At 40.8% G+C, this 14,306-nt stretch overlaps 1 pseudogene; it reads left to right on the plus strand.

Moving 5' to 3' along the window:
* The first annotated feature begins 9,292 nt into the window (after positions 1-9,292).
* On the plus strand, positions 9,293-9,418 carry LOC115031860 (U4 spliceosomal RNA; annotated as a pseudogene).
* Positions 9,419-14,306: the final 4,888 nt, after the last annotated feature.

The following is a 14,306-nucleotide window of genomic DNA, read 5'->3' on the forward strand; positions in this document are numbered from 1 at the left end:
CTATTATAAAGTTTATGGCCCTTAACTTTATTGCTTAACTTAGAATTGTCTACAGTGAACCTGACCTATGGCAAAGAATCGCTACTGCAAAATTAGAAGTTTAAAAAACAAAAACAAAACAAAACAAAAAAAATGCAAGGAAAATCTGAGATTATAGAATTCGCAAGAAAATTTGAATGCTTGCCTTTCAGTTAACAATACGCAGCTAATCTGGGACCCTCACCCCCCTCTTGACTGATACTATATAATATTTATGCATGCATGACAACAAAATATGTTTCAATAAAAATATATTTGAACTAGCAAAGCAAAATTGCTTTAAGCTTTTGATCTGTCTCCTAGCTCACATCTCTCAAAGCTTTTTCCTTTCAACAGTACATTCAAAAGTCAAAGATATACAGCTGACGATTCAAGCTGAATGACACTCCGATAAACTATGGTTTCTCCTGCAGATAAAATACATCATAAATCGGTGCAACACTTACCTCATTTTAAATATTACTGTCTCCTTTTATCAGGTAACACTATATGACCTTGTCTTACCTCCTTTCTTCCCATATTTTACATGGGAATTTAATTCTATTCAGTGATCACAACCAGAGTTTTTTTTTAAATTAAAATAGGATATACGGCTTTAAAGGCTTAGGTTATCTAATAGAACAATTTAATTAAAAAATAATAATAATGAAGACAGACCGACTTCTGATGCTGTCTAAAATGTAGCAATAACAGAAGTAGATAGATTTTTAAATCATAATATCTCTTTGTACTTAACTGCAATTTACCACATGATATAAAACAATAGGCGATCGTATTCAGTAAAATGGAGATGTCGTCACAATTTGTTTCTGCAGGGTATGCAACAGCATAATTTCTGGCCTTTTGAGATCAAACCACGGAAGATGAATCATAACAGCCCCACACCATGAACGCGAGTCTCTAGTGAACAGTTTGATTTACACAGTGAAGTCTCTCGGCAGCAGTTGCCCCTTTTCTGGACACTGGAGTCTGATTTGCACTTTTGAAACTACAGAATGCGGTGTTAAATGCACTAGTATAAATTCTCATGATCATCTGAGCAGCTTGGGATCTGTACCCTTCATCCCGCAAGCCTATTGAAAGATGAACTTCCTCGTTTGGCTCCCTCTGTTCAGGAGAGTGGGCCTTTGTTCCTGGGGCTCCAAGGTAGCCGAAATCCAGGTAGACCTGACCACTCACCTAACCTTTCTATTATGCTTTCCCCAAAGCACACAGGAGCGCTGAACCTCAGATGCAGCCAGCTAGTCTATCACCAAACCATCCTCCTGTTTGTGTTGCTTTTAATTTGGAACTGGTGTGGGAAATATATCCCCGTGGATTTGATCCTTTTCTTGACTCCCAATTTCCTCTGTCTTGAGTTCTTACCTTTCCAAAACACGAGGGACAGCAGATTGTAGGGTGACTTCTAGCTGGTAGCTGTTTTTTCTTAAGTATGTCCTTTTCACAGGAAGTCTGGGACCCTGAAGGTTGATAACATTTTCACGTGATTTTAAAGAAATTCCCAAAGCAGATGGAAAGAAAAAACTTTTTTGGCTTTAATTGATCTCTTTTGAGTTATAGTTATTTTCAGCACACAAAGGTTTTGTGAGAGTGCCTCACGTACATCAGCAAATGATGTATCCTATTATTGTATGATGTAAAAGAGAAATAAAACACCCTTCCTACAACTGATTTGAAGGGTTTCTGCTCCAGTCATGTTTTGTGAGTATTTTTAGATTGGCAGTGATGGATTTTCTTGGCATTCTACAAATTAACCCACTATGCCAGGTGCTGTTGTATCAATACTGTATTTGTCACACCACATAACCTTGGAGCACATGAGGGCTGATAATGTAGTCTTCAACCTTGACCTACAATGATGTCAGTATCAATGCCCTCCCTGAACCTCACTAGCCCTCCGCAGGTAGAGCATCCAGACTCAAACGTTTTCTGTTTTCTTCTGCGCTGTAAGAGCTGTCCCTCCGTACTGAACTTTTCCATCTTCCTGCTTGCCTCAAAAATTTGCTGTCTCTCAAGAAATAAGTCTTGACTCCTGGTGATTAATTCCATCTTTTCTTGCTGCCTGGGGCCACTTTTCTTTATCAGTTACCTGCTCTTGTCCTTGCAACGGACCCTTTGTAGTAGGCCTGGAGAGGACACGCTAGTCTAGTTTGGAGGAAAGAATTGCTTCACGTGTCATTGCTGCTTTGCTCCGCTTGGATATGGGTTCCCCCCTCCTGTTTCTATACATTTCCTGATTTTCACTCTTCTCCTTCAATGAATGTAGTCTGTTCATTACCTGTCACCTTGTGTCATCTATCTTTATAAGAAGCCAACCAAATAAAGAGGAAGGATGAACCCTGGCTTATTCTGGGCTATATCCCAGGACCTACAACAGATCCTAACATATGTTGTGGACTCAAAAATTATGGATCGCACAGTATTATCAAATCTTAGTAGTGTTTTTTAAAGTCAACTGCATTTTCTCAGACATTCAAGAATCTGCAGTTATAGTCTAGCATGGTGGTGCAGATGTAGGGGTGCTGCATTGTGGCTAGCATGACGTACACAGAAAGACCCAGTGTTACACCAAACTGAAGGCCTAATTGCTGATGACGACCCCTCTCTCAGGGGACCCTCAGCATACTTGTTACCCTCAATGTTTAATCTCTTTGCCTAAGTCTTACTCTTCCAACCGTTACAAACTAACCCTCCACCTTCACCACAGCGTTTTTGTCCAGAATATTGTATTAGACTCTGAAGACCTGTGATCCGAATTCTGATTGGGCAGTATTAGGAAACTAATCTCAGCTGTTCAAAGATCCTGAGCAAAATATACCATTTGTGTTGTTTAAAGTCTAAAGTCTTTACCTTGGCATTCCAGACATGCCATAAACTGCATCCTAGCATCTCTAAGCATTACCTCCTAAATTACCTGGAGCTACAGTATCCATTACCCTACCTAGCCTGCTCCCTAATTTAGTCTGTCTAAATAGTATCCATGATTTAATATTCAATCCAGGTTTCCACTTATTTATTCATTAAGACCAACAAATAATTCCAAAGTATCATGGCATCTGTTTGAACCATTATTTTGAAATATGAACAGGTATTTAATTAACTTATTTCATTTGATTAGCTTTAGATAGTCTTATAAGATGTTCTCACGTTAAAACTGGAGGAATAAAAATGTGTATTACAACACTGGTCTTTTTCCCAATCCTGTCAACCAACCAGGTGGCTTGCTAGAAACAGCCAGTGCCATCGCTTTTTTTATATATATCTTTGTGAAGATGGTCCATTAGAAACAAATAACAACTAGGGTTTTCTAGTTTGCTTAGGACTTTGTACCAAACATTTCTCTCCTCTAAAGCCATTTAATATTTTATTTACTTATGAATTCTCATTTACAAAATCCATATACCTCATATCCTTTATAGAATGTCACACAAACGTTTGTTGATGGAATGTACAATTGTTTCAAGTTTGGAACAAACTGTTCAGTGCTGAGACAGAATCTCCACTACCTTCATCCTCAAGCAAGAAGGATAAAATGAACACACAGCAGGTTTTCCAAACACTTCCTGTGTATGACCATTAAAGGGAAATTAAGGCATGACAAACCACATATGCAGATGTGCATTGTTCTTTCCTGATACTTTAATTTGTTCCAGACCCAAGTGCATATTACTAGATTTCCTTTGCTTCTGATACATATGCTGATATAAAGATTAACAAAGTCACTGATTTGTAATGGATGATTCTGGTTCATTTTAGAAATCACCCACTCCTGGAGCAGTCCAAGTTCTCCAAAAGTATGTTTGCATTGAAATTTTTCTCATAATTACGTGCATCTCCGTTTCATTTAGACATATTAGAAATGACATGACAGGCCACCCACCTTGTCACTGCTTGGTAAATGTCTTCCAGTCCTATGATTATTTAAAGAGTATGGATCACACTATGAAATAATAAGAACCCAGGATAATTCTTTTCTTATAAAAATAATATTAAACTGTTAAGCTTTGGAAGAAAGTACATTTCACTCATGATTGAACAATGTGTTTAGTAATTCTAATTTGAAATAGTATATGATACTGTCAATGCTCAGTGTCAAGCTGTTTGTTTGGTTAATGGAGAACCCAGCTAGGTAAGCCAGAGTCCCTCAGAATCTAAACCTTAGCTATTGAAATCACTGCTTTGAATTCACCAAACTATCTGACAGGGACAGCTTTTCCTTTTTCTTTCTTCACACTGTGCAGTCAAAATCCGGAATGCAAGCTGGATATAAATCCCTTGAATTAGAATTTTTTTTTTTTACTGCTAATCTTGTTATTTAAGTTAATGTCCAAAATTTAAATAGTGATTACAAAGGCCTAAATTTTTCTTAGAAATTAAACATATTTGATGGAAACTATTTTTTAAAGGTTTATTTATGTATTATATGTAAGTACACTGTGGGTATTTTCAGACACACCAGAAGAGGGCATCAGATCTCATTACAGATGGCTGTGAGCCACCATGTGGTTGCTGGGTTTGAACTCAGGACTTTTGGAAGAGCAGTCAGTGCTCTTAACAGATGAGCCATCTCTCTAGCCCGGACACTAGTTTTTTAAAACATTGTTTTAGATTACTTTTAGAAACTTGAAAATATTTTTTTCTCAGAATTTTAGAAAATACTAATATTTTGTGTTTAGAATTTTGGTAGCTCATTACGTCACAATTTCAGTTTATGTTGACGTTCTAACTCATGTTATTTTTCTTGGTGACCACTTTCTTTTCAATAAACATGTACAGAAATGACTTTCAAAAGTTTTTTCTTTATTCTGTGGGCCTTTAACTCAGAGACTCTCATAAGTATAAAGTTCAGCATTATAAAATATTGTCTTGAGGAGCTGGAGAGATATATGGGCAGTTAAGAGCACTTATTACTCTTTTATTGGACCAAGTTTCAGTTCTTAGCAGCCACACAGTGACTCACAATTTCCTGTAACTCCAATTCCAGGGAATCTATGCCCTCTTCTGGATTCCTAGGGCACTAGGCACCTATGAGGTACATGTGAACACATGTATGGTGGCAAAATAGTCATACAAAATAAATATTTTCAGCCACAAGATTTATATGTATATGAATGACAAATGATAACTTTGATTTGATGAACTTATCTTTCATTTTCAGTTTTTAACGCATTAGGTATATATTGTCATAATGCTTTTAATATTTACCAAGAAAGCATTAGGTATATTTCCAAATAATCACACTTTCCTTGCTAAGAGCAGCTCATTTCTAAGTATGTCAGCCACTCAGACCGAGGGAGTAGTTGTCAAACACACAGGTTGTAAGTAAAGGTAGCTGAAGAAGCAGAGATCCTCTCTTTTCCCTACTATGTCTGTATCACATCGAGATTATAAAAAGAGACAAGAAAAGCTACAGAGCAACTTGAACAGACCAAATTTTCAACCGAAAAAAAATTGTTTTTAGGCTATTTCCATCAGGAGGAAAAAAGAAAAAAGGAAATCATTCTCTGCAGATAAACTTCCTCCTGAACAAACGTTTAAGACTGTTTTCCTTCTGACTTTTACAATTCAGCAGACGTACAAAGATGTTTATTCTCCGAGGGTTTGTTCCCCCATTGCACCAGCTTTTGCTAATCCTCTCCAGCCTCAGTGCCTTTGGTTGGTGGCCATCTGGCATGCTGCCTTTGATTTTATGAATAAGGTCTCCAATTGTTTCTGCAGCTGTTATCATTGCAGTCTGACCTGCTCCAAATGGGGATAACAGGGGGGAAAAATATCTCCACAACTTGCACCGCATTCTGCTCCTGTGGCTCTCTTTCCAGACCTCTCATTGTGATTTTGCCTAGTGTACATGCCTCAGCACAGATGGTGACACAGCTAGACCTTAGTTTAAGGAACACATAAAAGTGAGCTTTTCTTGGGAATCATTGTTTATAACTATACTTATGAACCATGGATGAGAGCCATTCAGTCTCTGCATCTTATACATGTTGTTTTCGTCAGTTGTCCTTGAAGATGCTTCCCACTATGCAATCTGTACCTCTAATGGGTTGTTTCTAATATCTTCAGTAAGGTGAATGTTTGACATAGTTATTGCATATAAAATAGTAATCTTCAAGCTGTGCTCCTAGGACACCAGAAGAGGAGAGGGGAATCAATGGACAGCTATTAGTACCATTTTCAAGTGCTGAGGTAGAAGGGTCTCATGTCTGAGGCTAGTTTGAGAAACGCAGCAAGACTATGTGAAAATGGTGGGAGGGTAGGGTGTTTCAGTACCGTTTTAGAGAATAACAGAATTCACTTATGTGAGGAGTAGAACCATCATTAAAAGTGTCCCTGCCCCGAAAATAGCTCACCTTGTAGTGAAATTGCTTAAAATGTTAGCTTCTCATCCTATGTTTAAACAGCACACAAAACATCCGCTTTAGGGCAGCAATAGAAGGTTGAACCAGAGAGTACATTAAATCACCCAATAGTTCCTCTGTGGGAATAAATTACATCTGCTTGCTCTTGAGACCTAGTCGGGTCTTGAGAAGGCCTGGGATGATCTGGCATGTAATGACAGTAATAGAGAAGAAACATGATCCCTGACGTTATCACCTCAGGAAACTCTAAGGTGTTCTGGGCCCACTAAGCTAGGTATGGGGGGAGGAGGCTAAAAAAGAGACAGGAAGGGCAGCACCAGGAAATGCAGACTCTTGTAGAATAGGAGAGTGGAGGAAAGATATTTAGCAAGGGGAAAGGATAGGTTGGGACAGGTTTTGGGGGCACTCTCTTTATTCACCTCTACTGCTAGTCAGTGGAATTCCTACTTTTCAAGCAACACAAGTCTTTCATTTCTATGTGAACCTTCTATTCTTCTAACATGACAGCAATTAAAATGGGTATTCCCCTTGTATCTTGTTACCAGTACCCATAATACCAGGTATGTTTTATTCGGCTGGACTGGTCTTTTACATTAGGCACTTAACTCCTCTCTAGGTTCAGCCAGGAAACCTCTCATATCTGCAGGTAATTTGTCATAAATGTGGACATTCATCGTCTCTATTCTTAGGTGGAAAGTTACTGGAGAGTGCTCGAGTAAGATGTTGCATCATAACTCTATACATGCATTCTTCCCTACAGTTAAGATATGACCAGACTATCTCACTTCCGTGAACTTTTATTTTTATTTTGTTCTTTACTTTTCTTCTTTTTAAAAACCAATTTATTTATTTATTTATTTATTTATTTATTTATTTATTTATTTATTTATTTATTTATGTGAGTACGCTGTCGCTCTTGTTAGACACACCAGAAGAGGGCATCAGAGCCACCATGTGGTTGATGGGAATTGAACTCAGGACCTCTGGAAGAGCAGTTGGTGCTCTTAACTGCTGAGACATCTCTCCAGCCCCTTCCATAGCTTTTAAATAAAGAGAAAGTCTGTGGGGTCACCTTTTGCATTATCTTAAAGTGAGAATCAAGATTCAGTTATTACTGACTTCTTACGTCCAAGTTGTTCCACATTCTTGCACCTTTTCTGGAGTCTTCAAGTCTGCCTCTGCTCTCACACAATGATTTTGTGTTTCTTAATTCAGGATTAATTTTAGGTGATCTGTCTTCTTGTTTTCTCAGCCATCGGGCATGGTACTCATACATACATTCAGGCAAACACTCATATACACAAAAGGAAACTAATTTAAAACAAAATAAAATGTCTCATGAGCTCATTTATACTGACAATAATTCTTGGTTATTTCTCTTGGATTTTCCTCTTTTAATTCTATATAATATATATATATATATATATATATATATATATATATATATATATATATATAATGTAAAGAGTTTATTCTACAGGGCAATTTGCTGGCAGCTTAATTTACAGGCAGGAAAGAGAAAACAGCTATGTAACTACAGCTTCAGCAAAAGTCGGCTTGAGATGGGAATGGGAACCAAAGAGGTGAAAATTAGAATACTCTGCCCAGCATTCTCTTAGCAATTGCCCTTGTACTTGAAATTTTCAGCAGGACATAGCATTGTTGTGGAATCCTTCACAGTTGGCCAAGTGCTTTGATGTGCAGTTTCCGGTTTCTGCAGACTTTGATCCCTGCTGACCCTCAGGCCAGGATGAGTGATCAAGATTGATCAAGATGCTGCTGTGGCTGAGAACATGGCTCCTGCTCCTTCTTCTCAATAGTCACCAACTCTCTGGGAGGTGAGCAGGATGCACCCACAGTTCTGTGAGGCCCTGGACCACTACATGTGTTCTGCATGACACAAAGTCAAGATGGGGGGTGGGAGGGACACATTGCACCTTCTGCAAGTCTGAGACTTTTTTTTTTTTTTTTTTTTTTTTTTTTGGTTTTTTGAGACAGGGTTTCTCTGTATAGCCCTGGGCTGTCCTGGAACTCACTTTGTAGACCAGGCTGCCTCGAACTCAGAAATCTGCCTGCCTCTGCCTCCCAAGTGCTGGGCTTAAAGGCGTGTGCCACCACTGCCCAAGTCTGAGACTTCTTATGTGCCCACCACACTCAGAAGAATCCTGTCTGAAGTGCACATACCTTTCAAAGTGGTCAGCACTTCCTGGGAGGTGAACGAGGATTGATGCCTTACTGAGTTCTCCCAGGCCCTTTAATGATCAAATAAAAGGAGCCCAGTTCCCTGCTGCTTGAGGCTCGGCCACCATCCAATTCCAGCAGTGGGAAGCCAGAAGAGGCCCTGGGAAAGTCCTAACCACTCACTCATTCACTCTGAGCTTCCAATTCCTGCAAGATAGGGAAGGGCCAGGCAGCCTTTTTGGTGCACATTGTGTCTTCTGTGATCTAAAGCTGTATTTATACAACTTACCTTCTTCCTTTCGTTAGCAAACAGGATTGCTTTTCTTTTTCTCTCTGTATCAAGAACAAACACTGTGTGAAGAACATATCAACGTTTGTGTTCTTATGTATTTTTATTTCTGATGAGGCAGGTTCAGATCAAACCGCACAGTCACAACAAATAATCAAGCAGCTCATGGTGGGTTATTTTTGCCTTTATGTGATTATCCTTTTTGGATCTTTCTTTCTTTCTTTCTTTCTTTCTTTCTTTCTTTCTTTCTTTCTTTCTTTCTTTCTTTCTTTCTTTCTTTCTTTCTTTCTTTCTTTCTCCCTTCCTTCCTTCCTTCCTTCCTTCCTTCCTTCCTTTCCTTCCTTCCTTCCTTCTCTCTCTCTCTCTCTCTCTCTCTCTCTCTCTCTCTCTCTCTCTCTCTCTCTCTCTCTCTCTCTCCTCTAGCTTTGCTCAGTGGCAGTATCATAGCTAGTGAGGTTCATTCGAGGCACGGTTGTTGCTAATCGAAAACTTTTAATTCTCTTATCAGGGGATAGATAGATATTAAGTCTGAATTGTTGTGCTCAATGGGAGAAAAGGAAGCAGGAAGAAAGTCATAGAATGATCCTTCCCCTTCCCCGCTACCCCCCCCCCCACACAATACACACACACACACACACACACACACACACACATACACACATACAACTGCCAGCTTCCGTGATCAAGGGACAAACTTCTCTGTGAAGAGACTTCCAGTTGAGAGAGTAAATACCCTTTCAACAAAAGTCTGCTAAATCCTGGGGAATACCAGACAGTACCAGAAGGTCCTGGTTCTTACCTAGGTGGATCCCACTTCCCTAGATCAGAGTGGCAGGAAGGATCTCAGGTAGGAAGGGTCTGGAATCCAGGCTTAGAGAAGGAAAATCTGCTCCCTCAGGAAAGGACAGATGTAATAAGCCCCTCCCCCCACCTCCCAATCTTGAGGTTTGCTTGATGACAAGGAGGTTTCAGAAGGATAAAAAGTCCTTAGAGGACACTGACTAATTTAAACATTAAACGGGAAAGCCCTTGACTGATGAGCGCTGCCATTTGGAAGAGAGATGATGCACCCTCCTCTGGACCGCCAGATCCTGCAGATGAACATGGGCTTTGAGAAAGAAATGGAATACAAGGGTATTTTTGTCCTCTGTTATTAAGCAGATTGGTCACTTTATGGAAAAGCTGTGTGTTTCTGTGTTGGGGGTGGGGTGGAGTAATTTAAAGCTGCATGCATAAAGCTCTTAGGTGGGGAGAGAAAAGCTTCAGACAGGTGGTCAGGGATGTGTCTAAGGGACACCAATGGGTTGTGATGTAAACCTGATCCACTTACCTAAACCAGCAGCTGAAGGAGGGGTGTGTGTGTGTGTGTGTGTGTGTGTGTGTGTGTGTGTGTGTGTCTGTTTCAACAGTTGTGTCCCCAGTGCCTCAAACAGGAAGCACTAAATCCAGATTAGTAAAAAGAACGGGAACCATAGGATGTCAGAATCTCACACACAATGGAAAAAGGGAAAGGAGGAAGGGAACAAATGTAAAATGCAAATCTTTACCCACAGTTTTGGGGGAACCTGTCCACCGATGATGAAAATAAAGTGCCCTAACATTTTCAGTTACACCTCACAATAAAGAAAAGCAGAGTCCTCTGTGGGTTGGGGGTTCAAAACTGCAGAGTGCATGCTTCTAAAGGAGTCTTTTTCAGGCTCTGGGAAAAAAGGAGACCCTGAGACCTGGGGCTCTTTTGGGTGGTTTGGGACAAAGCTTACTTCCCAATATTAAACCTATAAAGGAAAATCGGCAGAACTTTCGGGCTACTGTCTAAGTAGAGTTTTCTCCTGAGACTCAGAACACCACTGTTGGGTGGGGCTTGGGAGGGTCTGTAGTAGGACTGTTGTGTTAGACTTTGCAGCTTTCTCTCCAGTCCCAATCTGCACCCTGAGCGCTAAGGAAATTGAAGCCCGAGGGTCGGAACACTGAAGTTTTCTGACCAGCCTCAGACTTGACAGAAGACTCCCCACCGCGCAGCACTGTGGGAGATTCTGGTGTTGGGTTCCCCAAGCCCCTTGGCGGGCCCCAGTCACTGTCATCACACTCTCAGGCTCCGCTACTGACAGAGACCATGTGCAATTGCTACAATGTACATAAAAGCACCTCTCCAAGGCGTTGGTTTCTTCTGTTCCTACAGTGTTGTTTGGCAGATCCTCCGCGTTTTCCAGGTGTCTTGGGAATTCCTCTATTTCAGAGGTGTAATCCCCACCTCGCTTACTTCTTGGCCTAATGCCCCTCATCAGGTGCAAAACTCGCTCCAGCAGAGTCCAGAGCCTCTTTCTGAGTTCTGTGGAAGTTGTTTGGACCAAACTAGAAAATCCTGTTGTTTCTAACTCCAGCAGATCACCTCCAGAATGCTGGGATCTCGAAAGAGAGTGTCAGTATTGCTGGGCAGCTCAAACAAGTTCAAAGAAATACCTCTTCACTTAACCTCCTCCAGCAACATTTGAAAATTCAGTGTGCCCGGGACGGGAAGAGCGGGTGAGGCAGAGCCAAGGAGAATGGGGTGGGGGTGGCGATCAAGGGAGAAAGAAGTACCTGGAGGCCGGGAAGAGAAGTAGGGCTCCAAGCTTTGATTTTAAAACGGCGGTGAACCAGGGTAGCTTGACACTCCCCCCCTGCCTATGTCTCAGCTTGATCCTGGAGCTAGTTAGAGCGTTAAACGGGCACGCGGGTGGGGCAATTCATTAGGCAAGAAATGGATTAGTTGTTTACTATCTATAAACATTCCAACCACAGCAACGGATCATAAAACCGCGGAAGGGCCTGTAAAAGGGAGGAGCGAGGAAGCGTCCATGTGGGCCGCGCGGACTTAGGGATTGTTCCCGAGTGATAAAGTGTCCATTAGAGAGGGAGAGGCAGGGAAGGGGAAATGATTTCCTAGTCACGATTTCTCCAAGCTGCATGGGGGCAGACAGGGTTGGGGTGAGTTGGAAGGAGATGGAGAGAGAATGGACCAAAGACTGAAGGGCCGCGATGGGGCCATTAGCAAGGCTCATGCAATAAAAGCTGCGGATTAAATGAGGAGAGCAATTTAGTCTTCAGGTTCTTGGCGAAATCCTTAGTAACCATGAAAGCAGCCTAATAAGATTTTATGGAGGAAAAGAAGTTTAAAACCAACATCTTTCTGATGGCAGACACACTGTGAAGAGTGGCTTTTTAAAGTTTTCATTCAGAATAGAAAGATTTTAAGAGGAGTTAATCTCGAACAATTAAATACTTTTTAAGGTATAAAAGATACACACACATAAGTATATAAACATATACATTAACAGAGAGATTTTTTGTTTACTCATTTTTTCTTGGAACAAGATTTAAACTGTCTTTACATTTTTAACATTTTACTTACTATGTCAGAAACCGAGAAGACATATTTATATTGGTTTGTGAACAGCTGCTTGAGCAAACTTTCAATCGAATTCAGAACCTTTTAGAAATTATTGGTAACTTTATTAGTGGGAAAGTAATATATTGTTTCTAAATCTTTAGGAATGCTAGTTTTATAAAATAGTGTTACATAACAGAGAGTTCTCATTTCTCAAATTTTAAAAGTGTATTAAACAGAACATGCCATAAGGAGACATGCTTCATAGGTGAAAGGATGATTAAAAAAAAAAAAGAACATAATAATACACACAGAACTACTCAGGATGAAGAAAACCAAGATCAAGAAGTTGCCACATCCCCAGAAAGTCCCCCTCGTACAACAGATTTCTTTTTAAAAAATTGTTTATAATAATCATACTTGGGGAGATGTTAATATTTAAATAATCATCCAATTCTGAAATTCAGTTTGGGTGCCAATATTGGTACCAACAGTCTTCTTGAAAATAAAAACAGAACTGCTTTGGGTATTCCAAAGAGGGAACAAAAAGCAGGCTTGGCATTCATAAGCCCAGCCCCCACCTTCCTTTATCCCTCACCGAGAGACATAACAAACAAACCATCACATGTTGAAAAACACATCTGAAAACAGAAAGGTCATGTTGCTGCCAGTCCTGGGGAACGTTAGCTGATGTTTGGAAAATAGTTGACAGTTGAAGGTTGAGGTTTCTCTCTTTTCTGTACAGAAAGGGAAGGAAAGGAGAAGAGGAGGAGGGGGAAGGAGGAGGGAAGGGGGAAGGGAGAAAGGAACGGAGATAATGGAAAAAGGCTAAAGTGTGTGTGTGTGTGTGTGTGTGTGTGTGTGTGTGTGTGTGTGTGTGTGTGTGTGGAGGGGGGCAACTTATGAGGTACAGCCTTGCCAAAATAAATTATCTGAAGGCTACCAACATCCTGCTCTAGATTCAAACACAAGTACACACACATGCACACATACATGTGCACACAGAGAGACACACATAAATGCACACATGCACATTCACACAAGTACAGGGACTAAATGAATACGAACTGACTGGAATTTGCACTGGTTCAAATGTGAAGAGGAGTAGGGTTTTGTTTTTTATAATGAAACAAACAAACAAACAAACAAACAAACAAAAAAACATTAATCACTGGGACATCCAACTCTGACTTCCTCCAGGGAAAGATTGTTGAATGAAGGTCACTTTCCCAGTAGCTTCAGGGAAGGTGAAAGTCAAAGGTTGGCCTGAACATTTCCTAAAAGCTCCCGGATCCCTCTTAGTCCAGCTAATCCTAAACACAGAATGCTTCTAACCTACTCAGCTGGGTGCAAGAACCATCCCCCAACCCCCATTCCTCTCCTCCACCCCCATCCCACCTCCCACCGGCCGGGCCTTGCGCGGTATCAGCTGCCCTCGGAGATCCCTCTTATCTGAACTTGTAAGGCAGAGCCCCGAATTCCCAGAGTCAAGACTGGAAATTGTCATATTGAAATTGTATTAATAAATGACAATGACAGTAAATAGTGAGTCCTTTATTGCCGGTTCAGGTCTCGATGTCTTCTAAAGAGACTTGCATTTTCGAGGCAGAACAGTGGAAGGGACTGCTAGGGAGTCAGAGACTGCTAAGAGATATTTGGGGTTAGACAGGAATTGTGTGACCTTGGGAAGGTCACTTTAACCTGGAGGGGTTCTGGTTTCCCGAAACACCTGTGTCTGCTAATAAGCTCTTGCATTCTTTGATTGAATGACAATATTTAAATCATCACTAGCAGATATAGCAGGTTATTTCAGCCCCGCCCCGCCCTCCTGCTTTTTGCTTGTCTGTTAAAAGCACGTATGTGAGTCTTTCTGTAGAAATATTCGTGATAAGGATTCCAGGCTGGGAAGTTTTGCTCCGAGCCCCCTTCTGTTAACCGTTGGTTTATGGTGGGGCGGACCTGATGAGTTTTGGAGCGCGGAATCCACTATTAAGAGCTGACAATGACCCTTGCGATGTGTGACACACATAGACTGTACACCTGGTTTGTTAGGCTGTTGCAAACAGCG

This window comes from Mus caroli, unplaced genomic scaffold (genome assembly GCF_978045245.1).
Source record: "Mus caroli unplaced genomic scaffold, Mus_caroli_1 scaffold_10, whole genome shotgun sequence".
Taxonomy (NCBI): Eukaryota; Metazoa; Chordata; class Mammalia; order Rodentia; family Muridae; genus Mus; species Mus caroli.